This window comes from Pelodiscus sinensis, chromosome 30, assembly GCF_052426305.1.
Source record: "Pelodiscus sinensis isolate ZL-2025 chromosome 30, ASM5242630v1, whole genome shotgun sequence".
NCBI lineage: Eukaryota > Metazoa > Chordata > Testudines > Trionychidae > Pelodiscus > Pelodiscus sinensis.
Window position 1 is genome coordinate 13,378,930 of NC_143081.1, and position 24,284 is coordinate 13,403,213.

General features: G+C 45.8%; 1 pseudogene; it reads right to left on the reverse strand.

Annotated features, from left to right (window-relative positions):
• Positions 1 to 22,085: 22,085 nt before the first annotated feature.
• Positions 22,086 to 23,102, reverse strand: LOC149521255 (olfactory receptor 5AP2-like; annotated as a pseudogene).
• Positions 23,103 to 24,284: the final 1,182 nt, after the last annotated feature.

Below are 24,284 nucleotides of genomic sequence, written 5' to 3' on the forward strand. Positions count from 1 at the left end.
GAAAAAAACCCTGAGTCTGGACATGTCTGCAGAGAGACGGGTTTTCTCTCGGAATAACACGTCTACACAGTGTGCCTTATTTCAAAATAGTGCCATAACGCGATTATGTAAATGAAGCGCTGGATATTTAAATCCTGACTTCAGTTGCAATTTTGAATGTCTTCATTTGCATCCCTATTTTGAAATAGGGTGCAAGTGTAGACATACTCTCATGGGTTGGCCACCCCTGTTCTAAACCATTTACATTCATTTCCACACAATCCTGTTCTTTCCGACATGGTGGATGCTTGAGCAGATACTTTTTTCTCTTTCTAAACACTTTCATTTTAACTCTGCTGCTTCCCATTTCATGCCCATGATCTATTGCCAGCTGCCATCTGACTCTGACCCTTCCTCTGAATTCCCCAAGACACAGTTATTGTCTTTACAATACATTTCCCATTTTCTTCTACCACAGATGTTCTTTCATTCTCTTAGTAAACTGAGTTTGAGGTTCGTACCTGGAAGTCTGGCTCCTACAGCACTTCTGGGTGCAGTTTGTCGATATTCTTGTTCACGAAAATGAATGCCCCTCCTGGTGGGATATATCTTCTTCATCTGAATGATGTAATCTCCCATGGTATTTCTGCTGGGGGAATTCACAATTATTGCATAGAGGACAGTCAGTGTTAATATGTGAGGGGAAAACAACAGCACATTAAAAACCTCCAAGGTGATGTTATGGAAAATAACTGATTCCAATGGGAAAGGGATGGAGATGGGGGAACTGTTAATCCAAGAGTCAAAGCAATGGGGAAATCAATGGAGATAGAACTTCTAAACTAAGTGAAAATCCGAGTTAATCTGATGTATTAGATGAATAGATCTGCTAAAGTCAATCTAACACTCAAACAATGTGAATTCAATGTTACAGAAAGATGGAAATTAGGGCTCCCAGGTCTCCTTTCTTATTCAATGCCATTCATTCATTTGTTTTATTTGGGTGGGGACAAAGATTGGGTTGGAGGAGCTTTGAAAATTGGGACCATACATTTCATGTTTCCATTTTGTTTGTCCGTATCAATGGGAATACATACATCGGGGAGGAGGAGCTTTGAAAACTGGGACCATCTGTCTTCTGTTTTACTTTTGTTTACATCAATAGGAACATTGATCTCACTATTCATGGAGATCTAGATACAGGATGAACCTCTCTAATCCAGAATGCTCTGGTCCGGAAACATCCATCGTCTGGAATGATGTGAGTTCGCCAGATGTCCAACTGTCATCGGTGTGGCCAAGTTTCCTGCCATCCCATAATGTGTGTTTACAGCCACCAGTCCTTGCTCTCGATATTCTGTGCTGTTATTTAGCTCTGATTTACCCCACATGTCTTCTAATGCTGCTAGACAATACTGAACTCCCATGATCTGGAAAACTTTCCGGTTCGGAATTGGTCAGGTCCTGAGGCTGCCAGAGTAGAGAGGTTCAACCTGTATTTTCATGTCATCTTGACCCTTCAAAAATTCTGAATCAGCAGGAATTTTCACACAGCAGAAAACTGAGGCTCCCAAACCTCCATAGCCAAGAGATTAATTGCCCAACCACAGCTCTGCAGAGAATGTAAAATGTCTCCACTGGGTGTGGTAGCAGCATTTATCGCCTAGGCTAAGTCTAGACCACAAAGAAAAGTTGGAAAAAGACAAGCAAATTGGGAACCACATATTGCGTATCTTTTCCTGCTTTTTTGTTGAAAGAGGCTTTTGTGAAATTTGGCCTGTTTACACGGGGCCAAATTTAGGAAAATCCTTCAGTTTCGGAACATCCCTTCTTCCTCACACAATGAGCAATACAGGGGTGCCCAAAAAACACATCTGCTTTTATGGAAACTGTTCCAAAAAAGTGTAAATGTTCCTTGGAACTGGCATAGCTTTTCCAGGATATATGAGGTATCTGTAGCCAGACAGGAACCTCCCCGTAACATCTTGCTTGCCCCTCTCTTAGGTGCCTGGAGCACACAGGGAATAGACAGAGCAGTAAAATCAGCATAGTCTTTGAAGCCTTGACAGAAGGCCCGGATATGCTGGCTGCTGTGACCCTGGATGGCTGTAAACAGAGATATGCCAATTGTTGACCTCAAGGCTGCGAGAACTGGCTTGACTGAAACCCATATTGATACGAACACACACTCGTCCGGGGGGGGGGGGAGGAATCTCTCGCCCAAAAAGAATGTCCAGTACTCACAATTTAGTTATCTCTCTTACAAGTGTAAATTAAGTTGCAACTCTCTTGTAAGAACTGGTGTCACAAAGACGGACCAACACAATTTGGCATCTTAGATAAGAAAGAGGATACGAGCCCCTATGGGTATAAAGGGGATACGAGCCCCTATGGGTCCAGTAGCACACTTACTCTGAGCATCTATCTACCACCTACTGCTGGTTGGGTTAGGTGATTGGCCTCCCGAGGTTCCACGGGGATGGCCACCTCATATTCGTCTTTCCTAGGAATTGAGCAGTAAAGTTTATGTATAGATAAATGAAGCAGAGAATTTTATTGAAAAGAATTCTACAAAATTCTACAAAAAAAGCTAAATTTTGTTAAAAATAGTTCATACAGTATCAAGCTTTGCATAAAGAGATGTGTATTAAATGTATAAAGGATGAATGCTCCGAAAGGGGGAGAGAGAGAGAGAGAGAGAGAGAGGGTAAGGTATGTCTACACTCCAGCACTATTTCATATTAAATTAATTTTAAATAGTTAATTCGAATTAAGCTAATTCAAAGTAACACATCTATACACCAAAACTATTTCAAAATAGCGCGTCCACAATGAGTGGACCCTGAACCGAAGTTAAGGCTGGCCGAAACAAGTGCCGGCAGGGCATCAGGTTAGGACTTAGTGATTGGGGCTGCTGTCCCAGGCTAACTGAGCTCCGTGCTTAAAGGGACCTGACCCCCACCCCGGACAGACAGTTCTCAGGGTTCCCCACTTGCTTGTCTACCTTGATGAGGGAGAACAAAGCAGTCTTATCTTGGAGTGCCCTGAGTGCCCACACTTGGCACATCACAGCACTCGGCCACATGGAGTCAGAGTTGCCCCTGGGCTTGCTGGTGTATCTTGTGGGGATGTTGCCTTCAGCCCGGCTGCACTTGCTGCAGGCTGCCATCCGGGGGAGCCATCGAGGGGCTGTCAGGATCCAGGGGGCCCTGCGGGAGAGAGTTCACCCCAAGGAGCCCGAGGAGCCTCCCCAGTCCTCCCCACCGGGGGATCGTGCCCCATTCCTCCCCACCGGGGGATCGTGCCCCATTCCTCCCCACCGGGGGATCGTGCCCCATTCCTACCTCACGTCCTTCCACTTACCCGTCCCTAGCCCCCTTCCTGATGTCAAATAAAAGACACGTATGTTCAAAAATAGAAACTGGGTTTATTGAACAAAACTGGGGGGGATCAACCTCTGGGGAGACTGGGAAAAGGAGATGGGAGAGGAGAAGAGAGAGGGTGGAAGGAGGAGGGGGAAACCTGGGAGGAGGGAGCTGAAAGGGGGAAGCAAGGGGAAGATGAGGAAGGGGAAGCTCAGGGCTCAGGGTTGGGATCTCTCCAGACCAACTTGATTTTCATGCAAAGCTGCTCCTGGGTTCGCATGTGGCCTTTGGTGGCCAGGCTGGCAGCTATCCTACCATAGGCGGCTGTGTTCCTCCGACTAGGGCTGAGATCATGGAAGGTGGGGGCATCCCCCCCAAACCTGAATAAGGTCGATGATCTCCACTCTGGACCAGGAAGGTGTCCGCCTTCTCCAGCCCCTGTCAGGCTCCTACGAGCTGGCAGACTGCTCCTGGGGAGCGGTGGAGGGCTGGCTACCACTGGCTTGCTGGCTCATGTTTTGGGGCCAGTGGGTCAGGGGCCCCGGTGGCCACTGCTGGCTCTGGGCTGGCAGGCTTGGAGCTGGCACAAGTCCTGTGGCCAGGGTTGACCACTTTAATGTCTCCAGGGCTGGGGGAGAGGAGAGCAAGTTTTCCTGGTTGTGCCCAGAGTGGCCACCAGGGCTCCCTGGGAAGGGCTGGAGGCCCCCTATTTAGAATTAAGTGTCTACAAAGCACTAAATTCAAAATAGCTATTTCGAATTTGGTGTTACTCCTTGTAGAATGAGGCTTACCAAACTCGAAATAAGGGCTTCACTATTTTGAATTTATTTTGAAATAGCTGTTTGCCTGCATAGACGCTATTAAAGTTAATTCGAAATAACTGCTGTTATTTTGAATTAACTTTGTAGTGTAGATATACCGTTGTAGTCAACGATACAGACGTTGGTTCTGCCCCAGGATTATTAAACCGAAGTTGCTGGCATAAATGAAGCATGTATGAGCGAAAGAATGGCTTGGTCTCTATTTTGAATTGAGTAATTAGGTGCCATTTTATACCTTAGAGCAGGGGTAGGAATCTTTCTTGGGTCACGGGCAGCTGACCCACAGAAAATCAGTCAGGGTCACACACAAGACAGAAGCAATGCTCCCTCCTGCCAAAATTGGAAAACCCCCAAACCAACTCCTCATTGATATGACCCCCGACTGAGAAGGAGAAAGACACTCCTCATATTCCCCTTCCTCACCACAGCCTGGAAGGTCTGAGCTATAGCTTTTTGATATTCCGACCCCATGGGGCCATGGTAAGGGGCTGTAGCGTTCACACAGGCTTCCCAATGCTGGGGGGAGCCTCTAGCATCAGGGGCTGGATTTAGACAAGCCAAGAGTCACATCCATCTCCTGGCCCTTATTTTCCCCACCCCCACTTTCAGGGGCTAGGTGGTGATGTGAAGTTGACACATGTGGTACGTCTACACAGCAGTGTTATTTTGGAATAACTGATGTTTCAAAATAGCAAAGAACTACGTCTACACAGCAAGCCATTATGTGGCCATAATGTTGAGCTGGAGGACTTCTTACTCCGATTCCTGTCACCCTCGTTTCATGAGGCGTAAGGAGAGTGGAAGGACAAGCGCTCTTCTTTCGACTTCCTCCCGTGTAGACCGTGGCAAACAGCCGAAGAAAGCTCTTCCGATTTGAACTACGCAATTGACATTGCTGAAGTTGTGTAACTTCATTCGATTTTAGCTCTGCTGTGTAGACATACCCATGGAGCTATTGATCTGATAACATGGTCAACCAGTCCACCAGACATCATACTCTTTTCAATCATTTTACAAGCACTGCAATGTTACACAATATGGACGCATTCTATCATAAATCACTTCATGTATTTGGTTCCACTGTATTTTGACATCTACCATGTTCTTATGCTAACTTATGAAGAGCCAGCTGTTACCGGGGAACAGCCCCTTCTGCTCTTACGTATTGAGTAACGCAGGGTCCTACATCCAGGAGATAACTTTCTGTAGCTCCCAGAGAATCAAGGAAACATGTTTGTAACATGCAGCCCCTATGAGAAATTGCTCTGTCCCCAGCCAAATGACTGTCCAGTCCTGGACGTGCCAGAAGAGCACGCTCAGTTGTGCAACATGAATCTCCATGGGCACCAGCCTGCTCAAGTGCCCCACCGCCAAATATCAAGCAGGCCATGCCTGTGAGGGACTCACTGGCTGTTCTGTCTTGGAGCCTGGATCACCTGTTGGGAGGCCTGGTTTCTCCACCCTCCTTTGAAACCCTGATTCCCCGATAACCTCAAGGTGCTTTGGGCTACTTCTGCATGATGAAAAAGAGCAGGAGCAAATGGTCCATCTAAATGGGGATTAGTTAGATTGGAAGGGCTGTGGGGCAGGGACTGGCTCTTGGGTCTCTCTTTGCACAGGGCCTACGGCCATAATGCACAAGGTTATTAGGCTCGTGATCCTAGTAGCTGAGTAGCCCTGCCGGAGAAGTGGGAAGCACCTACAATGCACTCTTGAACATGCCTTCTTTACTTGTACCTATCAAAGGGTCAGGTTAGCTGTGTTACCGCATCACACTATTATAGCAACACTATCTGGCATTGCTACTGTCCTCCAGGGCAAGGGGTTCAGGAGGTGGTAGTCCTGGACAGCAACACACAGCAAATCTGTCAGGATTCTGCCCCAGTGAATCCTGAATTTACTGTCAGTGATGATAAGCCTTTGGCAACATATGAAAATGCAGTTTCGGTATCTCATGCCAGCTCGATGCAGGGAGCCAGCAGAATAGACTTCATGAGAGTCCCCAAAGACCACAGAGTCGGATAAGATAAGATGGCATCCAAACTAGGCTTATTGTTGAACAAAGGACATTAATAGGTTTCGCTAGCCAGATGGCTTCTGAGCCGCTATGTATTTGTATCCAGGACAATGGACCCAGATCTGTTAAAGGCCAAAGAGTTAAGTGAGGTACCCCAACATTTAAAGACAGAAATGAACAATTTGTGATACACACAAACATATCACACGTTTGGCACCTCCCCTTGGACTTTCCTCCAAAGCATTCACTGCTCATTGTTCTGCTTTCCCTCTTGTTGTTTTAAACTGTTTTTATTATGTACTTTGCTGGGGGTCCCTGTACTGTCCTGATAGCAGGTATTTCCACACTTCATGGGCAGCTAGCAGTGCCAGTTGATCTAGTGCTGAGAGACACGGACTTTCAGGCAAATATCTGCTATGAACACGGCCTATTACTCAGGGTATAACTCCTGCGGATTTTGGTTCGAGCAACAGGCCACGCTTCCAGCTCTCTGTGTCGCCTACAGGACATGGCATGAGTGGAGAATGAATGTTGTTGGAATCCGTGGGAGTTGAGAAGACATAGAACATTTCAAATATGTTAAACCCTGAAGAATTTGGGCAGTAAAGTTTACGTGCGGATAAATGAAATAGAGGAAAAAAAGAGATCAATTTGGTTAAAAATAATCATACGGTATCAAGGTGTGCATAAAGAGATGTGTATTAAATGTATAAAAGATGAATACTCCAAAAGTAGCAGAAAGCAAGAATGCAAGCAAGCAAGAACTGGAACATGTCTTAGGGTATGTTTATACTGCACGGATATTTTAGGATACCAGATATATCCCGAAATAGCTACCCTGCATCTACTCAAAATTTTCAAAATAATGGGCACCCTGTTTCACCATCTCAGTAAACCTCATTGCATGAGAGATGAAGCATTGCTTGAAATAGCAAGTTATTACAAAAGTTGGTGGTGCGTAGACGAGCCAAATTTCAAAATAAGTTCATTGGAGACAGATTTGAAATAAGATACACAATTTGCATAGTGCAACTTGCGTAGCTCATTTCAAGTTTAGGGTGTTGTGTACATGCACCCCACATATCTCAGTTCATGTCTATTACATTTTAGGCTAAAATTTATGCTTTCAGATTCTATTCCTGTGTCTGACAGCAAGCAGTGTACGAATAGCTTTTTTCAGTGACTCGTTGACCTCCTTGTTTCTCAGGCAGTAGATGATGGGGTTAATCATGGGAGTCAGGACCGTGCAGAAGACAGAAAATACCTTTTGTGATTCATTGGGAGTGTTGACTATTGGAACCACATAGACAGCAAACACAATTCCATAGTAAAGTGTCACCACCAAGAGGTGGGAGGAGCAGGTCGAAAAGGCCTTTTTCCTCCCGATACTGGAAGGGATTCTCAGGATGGTGGCGATGATACAAACGTAGGAAGCCAGAGTCATTACACAAGGTATAAGTGTCACGATGGCAGCATCAATAAATGCCACTAGTTGCAAAATCTGGGTGCTGCTACAAGAGAGCGGTAGCATGGGTGCGAAATCACAGAAGAAATGGTCAATTTCTTTTGAATCACAGAATGTTAATTGGAACAAGAAAATTTGTACTAGGGCACAGCCCAGAAGGCTACCTATCCAGGATGCTGACACAAGTTGGATACACACCCTGCCGTTCATCAGAGCAGCGTAGCGGAGGGGGTGGCAGATGGCTAGATACCGATCGTATGACATGGCCGTGAGGATCATATTTTCAATAGTTGACAGGATACTAAAGAAATATAATTGAACCAGGCAGCCCTTAACGGAGATGGCTCTGTCCCCAGTCAGGAGGCTGGCCAGCAGCCTGGGCAGAATAGTGCAGGTGTAGGAAGTCTCCAAGAAGGCCAAGTTTCCCAAGAAGAAGTACATGGGGGTGTGGAGGTGCCGATCAGCCACCACTAGCGCCATAATGAGGATGTTCCCTGTCAAAGTCACAAAGTAGATGACGAGGAACACCAAGAAGAGAAGGGGCTGGAGTTCTGGGCCTTCCCCAAATCCTAAGAGGATGAATTCTGTGATGAGTGTCTGGTTTCTTCCTTCCACTTTCTCCATCAAATGTCTCTAGAAAAAGAAGAACATTAAATATTGAGGAGCGCACAGTTGGGATGAGTGGTCAGTTTCATTGGTAGAATTTTGGGGTAGGTAACCTGCATCTCTCCACTGGAAAAATGAAATTGTTAATATACTGAGGAAGACTAAAAATAACTCTATAGACAGACTTGGAGGCGTAGTTGTGTTAGTCTGTAACTAAAAACTGGAAAGGTGTAACGCAAAACCAGCCTCGCCTACGTTTAGCAGCTCATTTTTACATCAAAAGCTAAGGATGGGACATTTTCAGTCCAATTAATTAGCCTCCTTATCAAAGTTGAGAGGTACCTTCCCCCCCTTTCATTTTCTCTTGTAAATTCGGAGTTTGTGTTATCCCTCTCCAGCGCATCTGAGGAAGTGGATTTTGCCCACAAAAGTTCATGATACTATAGATGTGTTAGAGACTAACAAAGGCGCTATAGGACTTCTCGGGTACGTCTAGACTACAGGGTTTTGTCGACAGAAGTTTTGTCGACAGATACTGTCAACAAAGTGTCTGTCGACAAAGAGCGTCTAGACTACATTCAGTTCTGTCGACAAAGCAAGCCGCTTTGTCGACATAACAGTGTGGATGCAAAGGACAGTGTAGATGCAATAATGCCTTCTATTGACAGGACAATGTAGCACTTTAAAGACTAACAAGATGGTTTATTAGATGATGAGCTTTCGTGGGCCAGACCCACTTCCTCAGATCAAATAGTGGAAGAAAGTAGTCTTCCACTATTTGATCTGAGGAAGTGGGTCTGGCCCACGAAAGCTCATCATCTAATAAACCATCTTGTTAGTCTTTAAAGTGCTACATTGTCCTGCATTTTGCTTCAACTACCCCAGACTAACACGGCTACATTTCTATCACTATTCTATTGACAGAACTCTGTCAACAAAAGGCGTTATTCCTCGTAGAATGAGGTTTACACACGTCGACAAAACTGCTGAGTTTTGTCAACATTATGTTGACATAACTCAAAGGCAGTGCGGACGCAGGTATAGTTTTGTCGACAAAAGTCCACTTTTGTCGACAAAACCCTGTAGTCTAGACACACCCCTCGTTATTTATCTAGACAGAATGAGAAAAAAAATACAGGTTGTGTGTGTCTGTGTGTGTGAGAGAGAGAGAGAGAGAGAGAGGGAGGGAGGGAGAGAGTTATAAGCAAACTATTCAGTTATGTTTAAACATGGTGTCACCAGGAGGGATTCGGCTTCCTTGATCACGGGGTGCTCTTCCAGGAAGGACTGCTTGGCGGAGATGGAGTTCACCTTTCCAGGAGCGGGAAGGCCTTGTTTGGACACAGACTGGCTAACCTTGTGAGGAGGGCTTTAAACTAGGTTTGTCGGGGGCAGGTGAGCAAAGCCCACAGGTAAGTGCTGAATGTGCGGGACTGGGAGATGGGTTGGAAATGGGGGGGACTACGGCCTATAATGGCAAGGAGAAAGGAGGGTCAGGGCACAACAGGGAGGCAAGATCAAATCAGTATCTTAGATGCCTATATACAAATGCGAGAAGTATGGGTAATAAGCAGGAAGAACTGGAATTGCTAACCAATAAATACAACTATGATATCATTGGTATTACAGAAACCTGGTGGGATGGGACGCATGATTGGAATATTGGTATGGAAGGGTACGGCTTGCTCAGGAAGCACAGACAGGGAAAAAAGGAAGGAGGGGTTGCCTTGTATATTAAAAATGTACACACTTGGACTGAAGTGGAGATGAACGTAGGAGATAGCTGTGTAGAGAGTCTCTGGGTTAAGCTAAAAGGGGTAAAAAACGAGGGTGATATCATGCTAGGAGTCTACTACAGGCCACCTAGCCAGGTGGAAGAGGTGGATGAGGCCTTTTTTAAACAATTAACAAAACTATCCAAAGCCCAAGATTTGGTGGTGATGGGGGACTTCAACTATCCAGACATATGTTGGGAAACTAACACAGCGAGGCACAGGCTATCCAATAAGTTTCTGGACTGCATTGGAGACAACTTTCTGTTTCAGAAGGTTGAAAAAGCTACCAGAGGAGAAGCTGTTCTGGATTTGGTTTTAACAAATAGGGAGGAACTAGTTGAGAACTTGAAAGTGGAAGACAGTATAGGGGACAGTGATCACGAAATAATAGAGTTCATGATCTTAAGGAAAGGTAGAAGGGAGACCAGCACAATTGAGGTAATGGATTTCAGGAAGGCAGATTTTGATAAGCTCAGAGAACTTGTAGGTAAGGTCCCATGGGAAGCAAGACTGAAGGGAAAAACAACTGAGGAGAGTTGGAAGTATTTCAAAGGGACGTTGTTAAGGGCCCAAAAGCAAACAATTCCGCTGTGTAGGAAAGATAGAAAATATGGCAAAAGACCAGCTTGGCTTAACAAGGAGATCTTGCATGATCTCAAAATAAAAAAGGAGTCATATAAAAAATGGAAACTAGGACAACTAACAAAGGAGGAATATAGGCAAGCAACACGGGAATGCAGGGGCAAGATTAGAAAGGCAAAGGCACAAAATGAGATCAAACTAGCTACAGGCATAAAGGGAAACAAGAAGACCTTTTATAAATACATTAAAAGCAAGAGGAAGACCAAGGACAGGGTAGGTCCACTGCTTAGTGAGGAGGGAGAAGCAGTAACAGGGAACTTGGAAATGGCGGAGATGCTCAATAACTTCTTTGTTTCGGTCTTCACCGAGAAGTCTGGAGGTGTGCCTAACGTAGTGAATACAAGCAGAGAGAGGGTAAGTTTAGAAGATAGGATACACAAAGAACAAGTTAAAAATCACTTAGGAAAGTTAGATGTCAGCAAGTCACCAGGTCCTGATGAAATGCATCCCAGGATACTCAAGGAGCTGATAGAGGAGGTATCTGAGCCTTTAGCTATGATCTTTGAAAAATCATGGCAGACAGGGGAGATTCCAGAAGACTGGAAAAGGGCAAATATTGTGCCCATCTATAAAAAGGGGAATAAGAACAACCCAGGAAACTACAGACCGGTCAGTTTAACGTCTGTCCCAGGGAAGATAATGGAGCAGGTAATTAAGGAAATCATATGCAAACACTTGGAAGGTAATAAAGTGATAGGGAATAGCCAGCATGGGTTTGTGAAGAACAAGTCATGCCAAACTAATCTGATAGCTTTCTTTGATAAGATAACGAGCCTTGTGGATAAGGGAGAAGCGGTGGATGTCATTTACCTAGACTTTAGTAAGGCATTTGATACGGTCTCGCATGATATTCTTATTGATAAACTAGGCAAATATAACTTAGATAGGGCCACGATAAGGTGGGTGCATAATTGGCTGGATAACCGTAGTCAGAGAGTTGTTGTTAACGGTGCTAAATCCTGCTGGAAAGGGATAACAAGTGGAGTTCCTCAAGGGTCTGTTTTGGGACCCGTACTGTTCAATATCTTCATCAATGATGTAGATATTGGGATAGAGAGTACGCTTATTAAGTTTGCAGATGATACCAAACTGGGTGGGGTTGCGACTTCTTTGGAGGATAGGGACATAATTCAAAATGACCTTAGCAAGTTAGAGAAATGGTCAGAGGTAAACAGGATGAGGTTTAATAAAGAGAAATGCAAAGTGCTCCACTTAGGAAAGAACAATCAGTTCCATACATACAAGATGGGAAGCGACTGTCTAGGAAGGAGCATGGCGGAAAAGGATCTAGGGGTCATAGTGGACCACAAGTTGAATATGAGTCAACAGTGTGATGCTGTTGCAAAAAAAGCAAATATGATTCTAGGTTGTATCAACAGGTGTGTTGTAAGCAAAACTCGTGAAGTCATTCTGCCGCTCTACTCTGCACTAGTTAGGCCTCAGCTGGAGTACTGTGTCCAGTTCTGGGCGCCACATTTCAAGAAAGATGTGGAGAAATTGGAAAGGGTACAGAGAAGAGCGACAAGAATGATTAAAGGTTTAGAGAACATGACCTATGAAGCCAGGCTTCTTGAACTGGGCTTGTTTAGTTTGGAAAAAAGCAGATTAAGGGGGGACATGATAGCGGTTTTCAAATATCTAAAAGGGTGTCACAAGGAGGAAGGCGAAAATTTGTTCCTCTTGGTTTCTGAGGACAGGACAAGGAGTAATGGGCTTAAAGTGCAGCAGGGGAGGTTTAGATTGGACATTAGGAAAAAATTCCTAACTATCAGGGTGGTAAAATATTGGAATAAATTGCCAAGGGAGGTGGTGGAATCTCCCTCTCTGGAGATATTTAAGAACAGGTTAGATAGACATCTGTCAGGGATGGTGTAGACGGAGCTTGATCCTGCCTTGAGGGCGGGGGGCTGGACTCGATGACCTCTAGAGGTCCCTTCCAGTCCTATTATTCTATGATTCTATGATATGTAGCAGATTTTTTTTCTGGTAAAAGCAAAAATTTTCGCAGCAATAAATCTGCAATCTCTTCCTTGCTTTTCTCTGACACAGATCTGGGACCAGCAATGGTGGAGTCACACCAGTGCAGCATAAATGCATAGCACAAAATTGGAAATCACTAGAAACCCATACAGAGATTAGGGGCACATATATACAGCGGCACTAATTTAGGACAACATCTGTTCTCCTGAAATAACATTCTGCGCTTCTTCCCAGCACACCCTTTCTTTTGAAATTCATTTGAAATAACAGGCTTCTTATTCCAGCTTCCTGTAAACCTCATTGCACAAGGATTAAGAAAGACCCCAGGAAATAGATTTATTTCAAAATTAGCACTGTGAAGATAGCGCCAAATTTTGAAATAAGCTATTTCAAAGTAAGCTATGCAATTTGCATTGCTCAAATTGCATAGCTTATTTCGAGAGATGCTCTGTTGTGTAGACGTACCTTAGGTTGTCTTTCAAAATAAAACTCCCAGGGTGAAAAATACAATGTCCGCCCAAGGAGCCCGTAAACAAGACAAATTCATGGAGAATGATTTCATCGGTGGCCACTAGGCAGGGAGGGAATTGTTGGTGGATCTGTTGGTTGCTCAGAAGTTGAGTATGGGGGGTATCATCACTACACGGAACATTAGACGAGTGCCCGTTCTGTTCATTTCCTCGGAAGCACCTGGTGTTGGCCACTTTCAAAAGACAGGATAGTAGGCTAGATGGACTTTTGGTTGGACCCAGCATGCTTGTTGCTATGTTGTAAATCTTTCTTAGGCAAGATTTGCTCTAACCCAGGGCTGGCCAACCTATGCCTCTTGAGCCATGTGGTGCTCTTCGGTTACCAGCACCTACTTATGGCCGGGCCTCTCTGTGCGGCATTCCAGCAGGAGCTCACAGCCGGGCCACTCTGCGCATGTGCCCGGTGCCTGGAGGGACATGGTAGCAGTGGTGGCAGTGGCTCTGGCTGTGGGACCCAGACATAAGGTTAGGAGGAGGAAGGGGGATTGGGTTAAAGTGTGTGGGAAGGTGTCCCTGGCTCTGGGAAAGGAGAGGGGAGGGGGATTGGGTTGTGGGGTGCGCGTAGCATCCCAGCCAGCATGTGCTCAAGGCTGGCCGCTCAGTGTACACGCCACAGGGCCTGGAGGGAGATGCGCATGTTGGTATCAGCAGTGGCTCTGGGACCCGGGCATTAGGTTATGGGGGAGAGGGACTGGCTTAAAGCCAGGGGAGGAGAGCTGTGTATGCCTGGATCTATGGAAGGGGAGGGGATGAGGATTGGGTGGGGGGGGGGAGTAGGAATCCCGGCACTGCATACCAGCTCCAACTTCTCACAAAGCCCATGGCTGTCATGGGGAGCAAAGGAACAGCATGCACTTCCTGAGACGTTGGAGCTGGCATGCAGTCCTGGGACCCCTACACACACACACACACACACACACACACACACACACACACACACACTCACCTGCGCAGGCAGGCAGCAGAGGGAAGGAAGTCTATGGCCGAGCAACAGACCTGGCGTTTCAGGAAGTACACCCACAGTTTAGGGGAGGGGTGGGGGAGAACAACCCGCATACTTCCTGAGCCCCGGGATTCCCACGTACTGGCCGAGCTGTCCCCTCTGCCTGGCCAGATCTCCCCCATGAGCACCCTTCCCCAGCACCCATCAGCACCCTGCCCCAGCATCTAACAGCACCCTGCCCCCTACTTCCCCCATGAGCACTCTGCCCCAGCATCCAACAGCCCCCTGCCCCCTACCCCCTACCCCTCCATGAGCACCCTGCCCCAGCACCCAATAGCACCCTGCCCCAGCATACAACAGCCCCCTGCCCCCTACCCCCTACCCCTCCATGAGCACCCTGCCCCAGCACCCAATAGCACCCTGCCCCAGCATCCAACAGCACCCTGCCCCCTACCCCCTACCCCCTACCCCTCCATGAGCACCCTGCCCCAGCACCCAACAGCACCATGCCCCAGCATCCAACAGCCTCCTGCCCCCTACCCCTCCGATGAGCACCCTGCCCCAGCACCCTGTTCCCTGCCCCCACCATCACAGTTCGGGCTTGTGTGGGTTTGGAGGGGTTGTTATTTTGCATCTCACTTTTGTGTCCCCGACTAACTTCTCTGTGGGTCAATGACTCCTGACTCAAAACAGGTTCCCCCGCCCCTCTTATAAATAAAGATAACACTGAAACATGTTGGCTTCATCTAGACTGGCATGATTTTCCACAAATGCTTTTAACTGAAAGATTTTCCATTAAAAGCGTTTGTGGAAAAGCGTCCGTGCCAATCTAGATGCGCTTTTGCGCAAAAAAGCCCCGATCGCCATTTTTGCTTCATTTGCATAATCACGTTATGATGCTATTATGAAATCGTGCTATTTTGAAACAAAAAGCACTGTGTAAACGCGTTATTTCGAGCGAAAACCCTTCTCTTGAAATAACGTTTATTCCTCATAAAATGAGGTTTAACAGTTATTTCGAGAGAAGGGTTTTCTCTCAGAATAACACATCTACACAGTGTGTTTTATTTTGAAATAGTGCCATAACGCGATTATGCAAATGAAGCATTGGATATTTAAATACTTAAGAACATAAGAACATAAGAACGGCCCTACTGGGTCAGACCAAAGGTCCATCTAGCCCAGTATCCTGTCTGCCAACAGTGGCCAGCACCAGGTACCCCAGAGAGGGTGGACCGAAGACAATGATCAAGCGATTTGTCTCCTGCCATCCCTCTCCAGCCTCTGACAAACAGAGGCCAAGGACACCATTTTATCCCCTGGCTAATAGCCTTTTATGGACCTAACCTCCATGAATTTATCCAGCTTCTCTTTAAACTCTATTATAGTCCTAGCCTTCACCGCCTCCTCTGGCAAGGAGTTCCACAGGTTGACTACACGCTGTGTGAAGAAGAACTTTCTTTTATTAGTTTTAAACCTGCTACCCATTAATTTCATTTGGTGTCCTCTAGTTCTTCTATTTAGGGAACTAATAAATAACTTTTCTTTATCAGCCCTCTCCACACCACTCATGATTTTATAGACCTCTATCATATCCCCCCTCAGTCTCCTCTTTTCTAAACTGAAAAGTCCCAATATCTTTAGCCTCTCCTCATATGGGACCCGTTCCAAACCCCTCATCATTTTAGTTGCCCTTTTCTGAACCCTTTCCAAGACCAAAATTGCTTCATTTGCAATTTCGAATGTCTTCATTTGCATCCCTATTTTGAAATAGGGTGCAAGTGTAGACATACCTTCATGGGTTGGCCACCCCTGTTCTAAACCATTTACATTCATTTCCACACAATCCTGTTCTTTCCGACATGGTGGATGCTTGAGCAGATACTTTTTTCTCTTTCTAAACACTTTCATTTTAACTCTGCTGCTTCCCATTTCATGCCCATGATCTATTGCCAGATGCTCTCTGACTCTGACCCTTCCTCTGAATTCCCCAAGACACAGTTATTGTCTTTACAATACATTTCCCATTTTCTTCTACCACGGATATTCTTTCATTCTCTTAGTAAACTGAGTTTGAGGTTCATACCTGGAAGTCTGGCTCCTACAGCACTTCTGGGTGCAGTTTGTCGATATTCTTGTTCACGAAAATGAATGCCCCTCCTGGTGGGATATATCTCCTTCATCTGAATGATGTAATCTCCCATGGTATTTCTGCTTTGGGAATTCACAATTATTGCATAGAGGACAGTCAGTGTTAATATGTGAGGGGAAAATAACAGCACTAGGAAAGTATCATTATTAACCTCCAAGGGGAAGTCATGGAAAACAACTGATTGAACTGGGAAAGTGATGGGGACTGGGGAACTGTTAATCCAAGAGACAAAGCAACGGGGAAATCAATGGAGATAGATTTTCACTCATCTTAGAAGTTCTGAGTTCATCTGATGCACTAGATGAATAGTTCTGCTAGGAACAATAGAAAACAATCAAACAATGTGAAGTCTATGTTATAGAAAGAACTAAATTAAATGTTGCTAGGATAAACCAATTCTGGGCTCTAGCTCCTGGGTCAGTCTGATCTCCGGACTTAGAACTCCAAAGACAGGCCAAGGACACATTTAAGACACCGCATCAACCCAATTTTAACCCCCTAGTTAACATTGGCTGCCATTTTTTAAAGAACCTAAGGGCGTTAGGCTAAGGAGTCAGGTCCCTAAGATTTCTATGCTTGTTTAAAAATCCCTGATGGACTAATTCGCACTTGTCCATCTGCTCTTGGCTAAAAGAGAGAGAGGCCCCTCCTCCCACAGTGAACATAAGAACGGCCAAGGGTCCATCTAGTCCAGCATCTTGTCGGGTGACAGTGGCCAGTGCTCGATGCCCCAGAGGGAATGAACAAAAGAAGGAATCACCACGTGATCCCTCTCCTTTCCCTCATTCCCAGCCTCTGACAAACTGAGGCTAGGGTTTGTCTCTTGGATTAACAGCTATATCCCACCAGGAGGAGCATTCATTTTCGTGAACAAGAATATCATCATTCCTACCCATCCTGGCTAGTAGCCACTGATGGACTTATCCTCCATCTATTTCTTTAGCTCTTTTTTAAATCTTGTTTAAGTCGTGGTCTTCACAAAATCCTCTGGCAAAGAGTTCCATGGGTTGACTGTCTGTTGTGTGAAGAAATACTTCCTTTGGTTTGTTTTAAACGTGATGCCTATGAATTTCATTTGAACACGCCTACTGTGTTACGGGAACAAGTAAATAACTTTCTCCAGTGTGGGGGAACATGCAGTGTATGCGCAATGGGAAAGGTGGAAGTGGATTCCTGTATTGTAAAATGTGGACATGGTCTATAACGCTTCATTTTGAACATGGACCCAGGAGACATGGATCCTTGGACCTATCTAATGTGGACAAAATCACTGTTGCCTTTCCTCCGTATGGAGCCCTGGCACAAAATCCCTTGTAGTCAATGATACAGACTTATGCTCTGCCACATGATTCTTATACTGAAGATGTTGACGCATATCATAGAATCATAGAACCATAGAGCTGGAAGAGACCTCAGAAGGTCATCAAGTCCAGCTCCCTGCTCTAGGCGAGACCAATTCCAACTAAATCAACCCAGCCAGGGCTTTGTCAAGCCGAGACTTAAACACCTCTAGGGATGGAGCATCCACTACTTCCGTAGGAAACCCATCCCAGTGCTTCACCACCCTCCTAGTGAAATAGTTTTTCCTAATATCCAACCTGGACTCTCCCACCACAACTTGGGTATGTCTAGACTACAGGCTTCTGTCGACAGAAGTTTTGTCGACAGATACTGTCGACAAAACTTCTGTCAACAAAGAGCGTCTAGACTACATTGAGTTCTGTCGACAAAGCAAGCTGCTTTGTCGACATGGTAGTGTGGACGCAAAGGACAGTTTACATGCAATAACACCTTCTGTCGACAGAAACTCTGTCGACAGAAGGTGTTATGCCTCGTAAAATGAGGTTTACCAGCATCGACAAAACTGCTGAGTTCTGTCGACGTTATGTCGACAGAACTCAGCGGTAGTGTGGACGCAGGTATAGTTTTGTCGACAAAAGTCCACTTTTGTCGACAAAACCCTGTAGTCTAGACACACCCCTTGAGACCATTGCTCCTTCTTCTGCCATCTGTCACTACTAAGAACAGCCTCTCTCCATCCTCTTTGGAACCTCCCTTCAGGAAGTTGAAGGCTATCAAATTGCCCCTCACTCTTTGCTTCTGCAGACTAAACAGACCCAACTCCCTCAGCCTCTCCTCATAGATCATATGCTCCAGCCCCCTAATCATTTTGGTTGCCCTCCACTGGACCCTCTCCAATACATCCACATCCTTTTTGTAGGATGAACCACAAAATGAATGATAGGGAGAGAAAGAATGGTTTGAACTTTCCTTCTGTACCAAGTCATAGGATGCCACTTTATACTTTAGTGTAGAGGTGGGACTCTTTTGGGTCAGGGGCTGCTGATGCATGAAAAATCAGTCGGGGGCTATACACAAGTCAGAAGCAACCCCTCCCAAAACATACAAAACCCCCCAAACCAACTCCTCACTGATATGACCCCTGACTGGGAAGGAGAAAGACACTCCCCATATTCCCCTTACTCATCAGAGACTAGCAGAGCCTGGGCTAGTATATTTTGTATGTTCTGGCCCCATGAGGGAATGGTAAAGGGCTATCGTGGTAACATGGGCTCCCCACTGCTGGCGGCAGCCCTGAGCCTTATGGCCTGGATTCAGGCAGGCTGGGGGCCACTTCAAGTAGCCTCATTAGCACCCGGCAAAGTACATAATAAAACAATTTAAAACAACAAGAGGGAAAGCAAGGAGCCATCAGAGTAGACTACAGGGGTACGTCTAAACTGCATGGCTCCGTCCACGGAGCCATGTAGATTTGTTGTTTTGGCAAAGGCAAATGAAGCCACGATTTAAATGATCGCGACTTCATTTAAATTTACATGGCTGCTGCGCTGAGCCAACAAACAGCTGATCAGCTGTTTGTCCGCTCAGCGCGCTAGTCTGGATGCTCCCCTGCCGACATCAAAGCAGCCCCAGTAAACCTCATCCCACGAGGAATAACGGGACTGCCGATGAAGGGCTTTGATGTCAGCAGGGGAGCATCCAGACTATCACACTGAGCGGACAAACAGCTGATCAGCTGTTTGTCAGCTCAGCGCAGCAACCATGTAAATTTAAATGAAGCCGCGATCGTTTAAATCGTGGCTTCATTTGCCTTTGCCTATGTGTCTAATCTACATGCCTCTGACAACAGAGGCATGTAGTCTAGACACAGCCCAGGAGAGCCCCCAAAGAGTACAGACTCTGAGAAGATGTGAAGGCACCTGAGTCAGGTTCATTGTGGAACAATAGTCATCGATAGCCAGATGACCTCCAGACCTCTACGTATTTGCACCTGAGACAATGGGGTGGCTCATTCGATAGTATGGATTTAACTATCGCCCCCTAGGTCGGCCAAAGACTTAAGTGACACTTCCCAACATTCATAGACAGAAATGAACAGTCCATGATACCCACCGTATGCATGGTCTTACGCATTAATGACACTGCCATGGCTCCTTCCCCACTCTGGCATGATACATGCGGAAGTGGGGGCCAGCAGTTATCCCAAAACCTTATCTACTAGGCTTTGGTATAAAACTTCCCCCCAAAATCTTAAAAACTTAGATTTTGGGAATAAAACTTCCACTGTCACCTCCCAAATATTAAAAAAGAAGTCAACGGAAAGATCATTAGGGAAATCTCACCCCTAAAGTAAAAATCAGGGCACACAATTAACCAATCCCAGGTTTATAAAAAGAAAAGAGAAAGAACTTTTATTCCTGTTGCAGGCATAATGACTAGATGGGAAGGTAACAAAATATACTGATGGAGAAACTCCATGGGCCTAGAACTTAGTTACAAAGAAAAGCCAAAACATCTTTTAAAAAGTGCACAGAAATCAGATCCCATACCCAAATCATAAAACAAGAAAAACGGATTTATCTAAACTTTACCCTATTTACAGAAAGTGAAGAATTGTTTCTTGGAGAGAGAGAGACATGTTTGTCTCTCTCTGTAGCTGCAGAGGAACTCAGAGTGGGGAGTGGTGGAGGGCTGGCTGCCAGGGGCTTGCTGGCTCCTGTTTTGGGGCCCCTGGTCAGGGGCCCTGGTGGCCAGTGTTGGCTCTGGGCTGGCAGGCTTGGAGTTGGCACAGGCACTGTGGCCAGGGTCTACCCCTTGAATGGCTCCAGGACTGGGGGAGAGGAGAGTAAGTTTTTCTGGTTGTGCCCACAGTGGCCACCAGGGCTCCCTGGGAAGGGCTGGAGGCCCCCTATTTCGAATTAAGTGTCTATGCAGCACTTAATTCGAAATAGCTATTTCAAATTTGGCGTTACGCCTCGTAGAATGAGGTTTACCAGATTCAAATTAAGCGCTCCGCTATTTCGAATTAAATTCGAAATAGCGGTTTGCATGTATAGATTCTATTGAATGTTATTTTGAATTAACTTTGCAGTGTAGACATACACTTAGGGACCTTTGAAATTATCCCCACAGCTCCTGCCCTCATCCAGAATTTCAAGGGCTTCTCAAAGGGGCGGAGAGGACTTTGATGTCCAATGCCCTGGCACGTCTACCAACTCCTGGCAACCCCACCGGCAACTTAAGCCCACATTGTTCTCTTGGCTGCATTGGGAGTTGGTGTTATGAGAGGCAGTGACCAGGACTCAAGAGACTTGGGGTCTAGCCACTCTTTTCTCTGGTCACATGGAGGTTAGGTCCATCAATAGGTATTAGCCAGGATGGGCAGGAATGGTGTACCTAGCCTCTGTTTGTCATGCTGGAAATGGATATCGGTGAGGGTCACATGATGATTCCCTGTTGTGTTCACTCCCTTTGGAGCATCTGGTGTTGGCCACTGTGCACAGACAGGGCACAGGGCTGCATGGACCTTTGGTCGGACCTTGTCTGGCTGTTCTTGTGTCTCCTGGATGTTTCATCACCCCATAACTGTACCAGGTTTCTATCCACCTAGATACTTACTTCCCACTGGCTTTCCTGATGCCCAATGCCCCCCTGTGCCATTGAAAACCCCTCTCCCTGGGAGCGTGACCATGACAGTGTTGGAAAATATAGATTTGCATAAAATGAAAATCCTTCCCCTCCACATGAGAAAACATCCAATTTGCCTTGCTCCTTTCCTAATGATTTGTATGGTCTGTTCACCGTTAGTTTTAAAAAACCAAACTCATCTTGCTTCAAGTTGCAATGTAATAGTACATGACACTGAAGAGCTGTGATTCACATCTGTGTCTTAATCACAAGATGTGCAACAATTGATGAGGGGAAAAAAAAACCATTGAAACGCATTTCTGTTGTGCCTGCTATTCTGCAGCAGAAGATGACAATTAGACCTCGGTGAACCACATTTTCCACTTCTCTAGCACTTCTGAAACACACTTGCCTTCTCACCAGGCTAGGAAGTCACACTCACTTGTTTTTCCTAGCCCACAGACTAGCCATTGACTTTGATGATGAGAATGAATAGTCATTGGGTGAGCAAGCAAGTCCAACATGACTCTGGAGCTTGGACGGTAAAATGCACACTTTGGCTGGGGTAGATCCAACTTCAAATCTCCGTACCATTGACTCTTTAATTATATATTGAACATGGAACCACTTCAACAGAAGAGAGAGAGAGAGAGAGAGAGAGAGAGCGAGCTTGGGTCAACCCTATTCTGTAGGCCAAGGCACTTCTTTCAAACGTAAGAGACTGGTGACTTTGGAAGGAAGGAAGGGAGGAAGTGACAAAGGAGGGAAAGAAGTGAGAGAGGGACGAAGGAAAGGAGGAAGGGAGGGACGGACGAAGGGAGGGATGAAGGAAGGAAGGAAGGAATATCAGTACAGGGGAACCCTGTACCCAATGACTCATATCAACTACACCATATCAGTTCAACTTTATTTTACTCCACGCTAAAATTTGTCTTTCTGATTCCATGCCTATGTCCGACAGCAGTCAGTTTATGAATAACTTTTCTCAGAGACTCATTCACCTCCTTGTTTCTCAGGCAGTAGATGACTGGGTTGATCATGGGAGTCAGGACTGTGTAGAAGACCGAAAATATTTTACGTAGGATCTGGGACATGGTGGCTGTTGGAACCACATAGATAGCGATCACGATCCCATAGTAAATTGTAACGATGATGAGGTGGGAGGAACAGGTGGAAAAGGCCTTTTGCCTCCCGGTGGCAGATGGGATCCTCAGGATGGTGGTGATGATACAAACGTAGGACACCAGGGTCAGCAGACAGGGCACAAGTGACCCTGGGGCAGCGAGAATAAACATTAAGAGTTGCAGAATCTGGGTGTCATCACAGGACAGTCTGAGCATGGGTGCGAAATCGCAAAAGAAATGGTCTATTTCATTGGCGTCACAGAACGTTAGTTGGAACAAGAACACTATTCCTATGGTACAGAGTGGCACGCTGCTTATCCAGGACCCCGCCACGAGCTGGCCACAAACCCGGCCGTTCATCAGAGCAGCGTAGCGGAGGGGATGGCAGATCGCTAGGTACCGATCGTACGACATGGCTGCGAGCAGCAGGTTTTCCGTAGTTGCTGTGACACCAAAGAAATACACTTGCACAAGGCAGCCCTTACTAGAAATGGTTCTGTCCCCTGTCAGGAGACTGGTCAGAAGCCGGGGCAGGATGGTGGAGCTGTAGCAGGTCTCCAAGCAGGCCAAGCTAGCCACAAAGTAGTACATGGGGGTGTGAAGGTGCCGATCAGCCGCCACCAGCACAACGATGAGGAGGTTCCCGGCCAGAGTCACAAAGTAGATCAGTAGAAACAGCAGGAAGAGGAGGGGCTGCAGTTCTGGTTCATCTCCAAACCCTAAGAGGATGAATTCCATGATGAGTGTTTGGTTTCTTCCTTCTTCCTTCTCCATTACACGTATCTAGAAAACGAAATCCATGGAATAGCAATGAAATTAACATAGGCAGCTGGTACCCCTGCATCCCTTCAGTGGAAAAATGAAGTTGTCAATAATCAGAGGGAGACTTATATGATAGATGTTGGGGAACCAAAAGCATGGGGACCCATTTAAATGACAGAAATGTCACATCTACCTCCCATCAGTGCTCTTGCTATTTGCATAATGACTTTTCACTTGGGATTTTGATCTAAGTTTATCCCATCGAGCAGTTGTGTGGCACCTTAGGGAACGTCTACACTGCAAGCTTATTTTGGAAAAAGCTATTCCAAATAATATCTTCTGAAATAGCTTATTTCAAAATAGAGTGTCCACACTACAGGGAAGCCTCCAACTTAGTCCAAGGCAGGCTTCCCTAATGTGGGCGCATCACCTCGATTTAGAGCCCCAGGAGGCACTGGGGAGGAACAACTTAGAATGGCTCTGGAGAGGAGCTATTTCGACATAGAAGCAGTGAAGCATCAACAGAGACCCTCTTCCAGAAGAGCTTTTTCAGAAGAGGTATTATTCCTTGTGCAATGAGGTTTACCAATGTCGGAAAAAGCCCTCTGTTATTTTGATTTTCTTTCAAAATAACACAATTGCTGCATGGATGCTAGTATTGTTTTTTCCAGAATAACAGCCGTTATTCCAGAATAACAGTGCAGTGTACGTTCACTCTTAGGGTGTGTCTAGACTACAGGGTTCTGTTGACAAAAGTGGACTTTTGTCAACAAACTATAACTGCATTTACACTGCCACTGAGTTCTGTCGACATAACTCAGCAGTTCTGTCGATGGTTGTAAACCTCATTCTAAAAGGAATAACGCCTTTTGTTGACAGAGTTCTGTCAACAGAAGGCATTATTGCATCTACCGTTGCTTCGACACTGTCATGTTGACAAAGCGGCTTGCTTTGTCAACAGAACTGGCTGTAGTCTAGATGCTCTTTGTCAGTATCTGTCGACAAAACTTCTTTCGACAAAAGCCTGTTGTCTAGACGTACCCTTAGAGACAAACACACATACAGCCTCTTCCCGACTTACGAACCAGATACGGACCAAGCAATTTGTCGTAACTCGGTTTGTTTGTAAGTCGGACCCCATATAATTACAGGCGTCCGCACTGTTTGTAAGCGTGGATTGCATTTGTAACTCGG